Source organism: Vitis vinifera, chromosome 5, assembly GCF_030704535.1.
Source record: "Vitis vinifera cultivar Pinot Noir 40024 chromosome 5, ASM3070453v1".
Taxonomy (NCBI): Eukaryota; Viridiplantae; Streptophyta; class Magnoliopsida; order Vitales; family Vitaceae; genus Vitis; species Vitis vinifera.
In genome coordinates, this window is record NC_081809.1 from 20,656,535 (window position 1) to 20,664,261 (window position 7,727).

General features: G+C 31.8%; 1 pseudogene; it reads right to left on the reverse strand.

Moving 5' to 3' along the window:
• Window positions 1-1,635: 1,635 nt before the first annotated feature.
• Window positions 1,636-2,513, reverse strand: LOC109122608 (uncharacterized; annotated as a pseudogene).
• Between the last annotated feature and the right edge of the window lie 5,214 nt (window positions 2,514-7,727).

Genomic DNA, 7,727 nt, shown 5'->3' on the forward strand with positions numbered 1-7,727 from the left:
CAGCCCTTATCATAATCAAAAGGGGTACTTTAGAGCTGATCTGTAACGGATCAAAGCGATCGTTAGTCGGGCTAATCTGTGATTGGTCAAGGCGACAAAGAAGACACATACCTCTTTCATATTCCTTAAATGGGCAAGACTCAGGTACTGCATGTGAGAAGTATAATAGTTTATTGAACAACTACTTAGATCTTGATTGATTTGGATGCAATGGAATTTTTTCATTACTCCAAAAAAAACCATCCCATGAGTATACATGACCCCACTACATGTATAAAGCGTACATCCCTACTTAGGGAGTAGGTCAAAGCTTTTTATAAGAAAAGTCAAAAGCTAGAATCCGAGAAGAAGACAAAACCCCCTAAGAGCGTCTTGTAAACCAATTATTCGATCTGGAGATCCCAACAAGGCTGTCGGAGACATCACTAAGCCTAGGGATGTCTCTTGCAAAGAAGAATTCGTATAGATTTTCCCAAAACCCCAGTCTAGCCTACCTGAAAAATATAATCTATAATCCACTCTCCACCCTTATTAGTAGTAAGCGAATAGTGACCCTATTTGTATGCGCATTCACACAACAGGCACGTTCCAAGATCTCCCGCAATGAGAACCTAACACATGGTTTATTGATAGTAAGCTGATTAAATAAATGGATTATAGGTTGGTTGAATATTGAGTTCGGCTTAGGCTACGTGTTCTGTTTACGCACTACTAATCCGCACATAGGATCTTAGACATGTTTCATCCCCTTTCAGGAACACCTTCTTACTAGTAGGGGCTAAGCCTGATGCAAATATACCGAGAAAAGAAGATATCTATGGTTGATTCTATGAAAAGTAGATTCGCCCCTTATCTTATGTTATGGCTCGTCTCGCGCTTAGTCACTCGCGGGATTTAGATAGGAGAATAGCAAGTCTTTTCGGAAATAACTCACAGTTATCCCCCTTATTTAGAATATATATATATTAGATACTCACTCTTTGGTTGGATCGGATAGGGACTTCTATAAAGATCTTTCCACTCATTCATCATTACTTAAAGTCGAAGTCACGGCATGGGGGACTCGGAAAAAGAACAAGAATCGATGTCGTGGTGGTGCTACGAGATGGCAATTTATCATATAGAAGAATAGATCTGTGGACCTATTGATTGACCATAGATGCGAACTGATTGAACGCTATCTAAGATAAGATAAGTAGTTCTTCTATCATTCAAGGGCAAGGAGAGAACATGTAGCGGCTTGCCTAGATCTCGTATTTCCCATGTAGTCCGTCGGTCAAACCAATGATTCTCTTCTCAAAGTAATAGAGAAAGTCTTTTTCTTTTTCTGGTATGTAGCTCCACGAGCTAGGAGAGCATCATCGGGGCAGGGCAAAAACAAACATAGGATCATCATGATGGCCCTTTTTTTGTTTCTTTTGTTTATGTCAGGTCTGTTGTGTGTGTGTGTGTGTGTGTTTTTTTAAGGCTTATCTGGGGGCTGCTGCTCTGGGGCATCCAATTCCTCTTCTTTATTTTGCTATTGATCTCACATTGAGAGTTGCTCCTTCTTGTTCAGGATCATTAAATGAGAGATCTTCCTCCAACTCTGAGAAATCGGTTAAGCGGGAGGCTACCCTTGACTCACCTCTCTATCTATAAAAAAAAAACCCCTCCCTCGAGGAGAGCAGAAGCTCCAGGATGAGTATGTCATGGATTCTTGGATTCATTCTCGCCCTAATCCACCATGGAATTTTCGGAATCTACCAAAACATTCTAGGAGAGGGTTCATAATGATCTTCTCAAATATCATAAGGTGCTGAAGTGGCAGGATAGGGGGGGAGGGGGTCTGTAGGTTTTTGTGAAAAAAATGCTCTTATCATTATTGCTGAAAACAAAAACCTAATTCCTCTATTTGATGTTGATTCATTCACACTTCCATTCCTTGTAGAGGAAGGCTAACTACTTGCTGGTTGGGAGGTGTATGAGCGGTAACGTCCACGTACGACTCCGTGAGAAGGGAGATGGAATAAAAACCTTGTTGTACCTCACTCCCATCTTCAATGGGGTCTGCTCTATTTTTATTTTTTTTTGGGAGTATGCAAATATGATCTTAATGAGGTGCGGGGCCTTGCATCTGACATTCATTGGGCTTCCCTCTTTGGGAGCTTGCGTCCTAGCGTTTTTGTGCAATAAACCCCTCCAATCGGAGACTAATGGTAGGTGGTCCCGCGGAGCTTTCGGAGAAGGGTAGCCTAGTGTGTAAGCACAACAATAAACCGTGGCAAACCCTCAAACGACCTATCTAAGATTAGGGGGGAGATCCTCAGTAGCGGTGACCCTTTCACTCTTCCACAGACTGATACATGTACCGAATGCTCATACGGGAAAGTTAAATCCTAGGTTTGGAACCTTGGGGGTTGCTCCGAGAAATCATTTCTTTCTCGTCCACTCAAGGAGGTGTGGACACACTTACGCGGATTATAGGTGACAGTTACAAGAATGGCGGGGAATTGAACAGTACCCGACAACATTCAGGGATGGATGTAGACCCATGGGGCAGGGATAATCATTTCGGTCTTGGGAGAGGTGGCGACCATTCTCAAGAACCAAAAAGACTGAGCTGAGGGAAACCCTATGAGTCACTAAAACGACGACGGCAGGAGGGTCCTTGATTTATCAATAGAGGGAGCAAAAAAAAAAGTTTTGCTCCTCTTTACAATATGAAGACAGAAATAAGGGTCGAAGTTTAGACCGCTTACAGTGGTTATACCTATAGAAAAGATCATGAAAGAGGCGATCAGAATGGTACTCGAATCCATTTACGATCCCGAGTTTCCAGACACATCGCACTTCTGCTCGGGTTGAGGCTGCCACTCGGCCCTAAGACAGATCAAAGAAGAGTGGGGAACCTCTCGTAGGTATTTGGAATTCGACATCAGGAATTGTTTTCACACCATCGACCGACATCGACTCATCCCAATCTTTAAGGAAGAGATCGACGATCCCAAGCTCTTTTACTCCATTCATAAAGTCTTTTCCGTCGGACGACTCGTAGAAGGTGAGAAGGGTCCTTAAGGGAAATGAAGCACGATGGCTCTTTGCATGCTAGTTCACAAACATCATAGTGGAAACTAGAAACATCACATTTTGTAAATAAACTAGGAAAAATTTCTTCAAATAACCAAAGGAAGCATGCCCCAAATATCAATGACATAATCAAATGTCAAATTTCTTCTTCTACCCATTAGAGTTATCCATTGTTAAAGATTGATGTAGCTTATTGGAACTCTTTGACATCAAGTCTAAGCAATACAACTTCCCTCGCTTAATACCATAACCAATCATATGCCTTGTTTGGATGTCCTTAAATACACAAAATTTAGGATAAAAAATCACAACAAAAGACAAGGTCGTGGTTATTTGGAAAATGGACACGAGGTTATAATCCAAAGATGAAACAACTAAAATAGAATCTAAATTCAAAGCATCAATAAGGGTTAAGGATCTTTGCCCAATGATTGGGGTCAAAGTACCATTGGCAGTAGAAACAATTTTTTGTGAAGATAGTTTAAGAGGTGAAATTTATCTAAAATCAAATATCTTATCATGTATAGCACCATAATCAATTATCCATGCATAATTAAAAGAAATTGTAGACATATTTAAAGCCTTATTATTATTGTTTGTAACTACTACCAATGCTAAGGCCTTTTCAACAACTTCATCCTTAGTCTTTCTTTCAACAATTTTGGTAGTAGAGATCTCATTAGAATTCCAATTTTGTGGATCACGACTATAATCCCACCATTCTGGATATTCCACAAGCTCAAAACATCCATTTTTGTTATGACTAGTTTGATTACAATGAGTGAATTTGTAGGTAGACTTTTTGACACCATTGGTGGCTTTAGGATGATTAGGCTTCATTCATCTTGTTGGTTTTGAGAAGATCATTTTTGGTTAAACCAATTTCTATCTAACATAGCGGAAGCTAAGAGTTTTTTGACTTGCCTTTCAAAGTGGTGTGTTGTACTACCTCACAATGAACCGGAGAATAACATTCCTCCAAATCTATAACTTGTTCTTTGCACAAAATCTAAGGATTTGTTGAAAATCACCATCAAATCTAACTAGAAATATGTGTATCCTTAGCTATTCAATAGATTTCTTGTACACTACAATGTCATTGACATCCTTTATGACAACTTTATTACGATGACCTAATTCTTAAAAAAATTTAACCAACACTCCATAATATTTAAAGAGATTTTTCCATTTGTTTGGGGGTAAGCATAAATAACGCTTCATAATTTTTGGAGTCGTAAACTCAATAGCCACCTCTTGACTTTCTAATTTTCAACATACTACTTCTCATGTCCATCTTTCGATTTTGTAGGTAACTTTCTCTTGCCGCAAATGTAGGAGAGTTTCTCTCTCTTAGCAATATGCATCTCCATCAATGGGGACTAAACATCATAATTTGATTTAGTAAGTATGATTCATGCATTGAAAATGCCTTTAGATTAATTTCATCCTAAACGATTGAATATTTTTTTCGCTCATTTTGATATAGAGGGAAAGAATTACAAGGATTTGAAATCTTACTCTAATACTAAATAGGGAAGAATTTTTTTCATTCTTATTTTTTTATATATATAGATAGAAATTATAATCAGGAAACTTAAAATCAATCCCTGCAATCAAGTTTAATTGATTTGTTCACACCTATTGTACACCGATATTTTCTCTAAATTAGGAAAGAATTATCAAGCAGATTACAAGAATCATTGACAATCTTAACAAGTGGGAGAGCCACATGAAGTAGGCGCTCCCAAAAGTATTACTCAAGGATTTTATGGTTATTATAAGATTACATGAGGAGTTTTTGACATTTTTTGTCCCCTTAATTTAATTTCCTAGCTTTACTACTCTATAAGAAAGAAAAAATTATCCATGACAAAATAATAGTAAAATAGAGGAAAAAGAAATGAAAGGAGAAAGACAAACACAAAGAAAGTTTACTTTTCTACAATTTATAGATACATTTGTTTTAGTATGTTAATGATCATGAGATAACCTATCATATTATTTATTTTTATAATTAATTAATTCTTGGAGAGATTATAAATGTGAATGGATGATAACACCACATCAATATACCACTTTCTCATATAAGATAGATAGCTCAATGAAATAGAAATTGTGGAAAAAAATTATGGGGTTGACACTCAAAACATTAATATCAAGCTAGTCAATGTAAAATCATGCAAAATTGGGGGATAAAGAGAGTAATGTCTAGGGAAAGGTATTACTAATTAAGTCCATATAAAGTAGTAGAGCATTCTTTGGAAACATAGTAAGCCAGTTGATATTCTCTAGTAACACCTATTAGTAAGCAAGTTCATATCAAATAGTAGAAATCATAGAACTTGTAATTACAATTTAATTAAGTGGACTTATTATATTTTGAATGGACAATATGACTATATTATATAAATGTGAGAATATTGCAAGAGCATAAGCAAATATAGGAGTTAATTTGTAAAAAAAAAACAATATATATGTATATTAGGATAAAATATAGAAAGTTTGTAGGTAGAGCTTAATTGAATAAGCTTATTGAGTGTTGAGGATTACTTTTGCGGAGAAAATGCTTAGAATTATAACTTGTTTCGACCCTATCAATATTTTGAGTCAAGCAAAAAATAAAAGCAAAAAGAACGGGTAGAAAAAAGGAAGATACAATTTTAAGGTGGGGGATAAATATGTATACATCTCAATGCAGGGTATAGTCTTTTGACATTGTTTCGGTTTGTAAACTCATTTGCAATTGCAACCAAAATATTTTTGTTTTATAGCAATTGAACTTAGATGGTGTTTGTTTTTTTTTTAAAAAAAAAAAAACTTAATTTTAAATACAATTTGCTTTCAAATTTTAGGGTTTGTTTTGGCATGTTTTCTAAAAGTTGTTTCTAAAAACATTTTTTTAAATTAAAGAATAAAAAACAGTTTTTTAATGTTTTATAAGAATAAAGGTGTTTGGCAAGTTGTTTATAAAAACAATTTTTAAAGATAAAAAACAAATTAAAAAAAAAAATTTTTTTTTTTTTTGGTTTTGTAAAAACATTGAAAATTCAATTTACATAATATAAATTTAATTTAATTCAAGTCTTATTAAAAATAAAAATAATTTTGTAATTACAAATAAATTAAAAAATAAATAAATAGTTTTTAGTAAAATATGAATAATAATATAATAAAATCAAAAGTTATATCTTTTATAAAAATATATTATTTTAGTATAGGTAAGAAACATAATGATATTAACATCTTCATAATTTTTTTATTAAAAATGAATAATGATAATAACAATATAAAATAATAAGTTTTAACAATATTTTATTTAAAATTAATAATGAATAAAGTTTAACATATAAATGAGTCAAGTTTTTCATTTTATATACACATTTAGTATTGAATTATGAACATAATATTCTAGAATATTTTGATTTAATATGTAATTAATTAGATCAATTTTTAATTCAAAATTATTCTTAAAAATAAAAAAATAAAAATCATTAAAGAAATTAAATTATTAATTATATCTTACTTAATTTGTAATTTCTTTTCCTAAATTTAGAAAATATAGTTGGGTATAAGATAAACAATAAAGTCATGACTCATAATATATCAATTTTGGTCTATTATTTTTTTTAATGACTAGATCCATACATTTTTTGTATTAATTGGTTCATTATTTGAGTTTCACATTATTTTTAAAAATTATAAAACTTTTTAATGAATCAAATTAATTAAGTCTTGTTTAATTTGGGGTTTGTTTACCTAGTGAAACAATACAATGATTTAGACTAATTTTTGCCCATAAATTTCTAGTATTAGTTGGTTTACTATTTGAGTTTTAAATTACTTTTAAAAATTATTAGGTTTTTTAATGAATCCAATGCATTAAGTCTTGTTTAATTTGAAGTTCATTTTTTCTAGTGAAAAAAAAATCAAAAAATAATGATTCTATGTAGAAAATAAATAATAAAATCATTTTAAATCAATTTTTGTCCATAAATTTTTAATATTAATTGATTCACTATTTGAATTTTAAGTTATTTTTAAAAATTATTAGACTCATTAATGAATCCAACACATTAAGTTTGTTTTTTTTTTTCTAATTTGAAATTTATTTGCCTAGTGAAAAAAAAAAAAAAAAGTAATGAATCCATGTAAAAGAGAAATAATAAAATTGTTATACACCAATTTTTATCCATAAATTTTTTGTATTAACTAGTTCACCATTTGAGTTTTAAGTTATTTTTAAAAATTATTAGACTTGTTAATGAATTCAACACATTAAGTCTTATTTAATTTGGAGTTTATTTGTCTAATAATTTTTTTTATATAAAAATACAATATATATATATATATATATATAAAGAAGAAACAAACCCAAACATTTGAAATAAATTTTGGTCTATGAGTTTTTAATATTATTAAGTTTCATGACTTTTTAATACTAATTAAATCGATTTTTGAGTTTCAAATTATTTTTAAAAATTAATAAATTTTATATATCAAGTACATTTTAATTTAAAATTTATTTGGTTAATGAAAAATATTAGAGAAGTTTAAATAAACTTAAAATAAAACACATGTAATTTAAAAGATTATATTTGAAGATTTTTATATCAGTATTAGATCATGAAGAAAGAAAGGGAATGTGTGAACCCTGTATT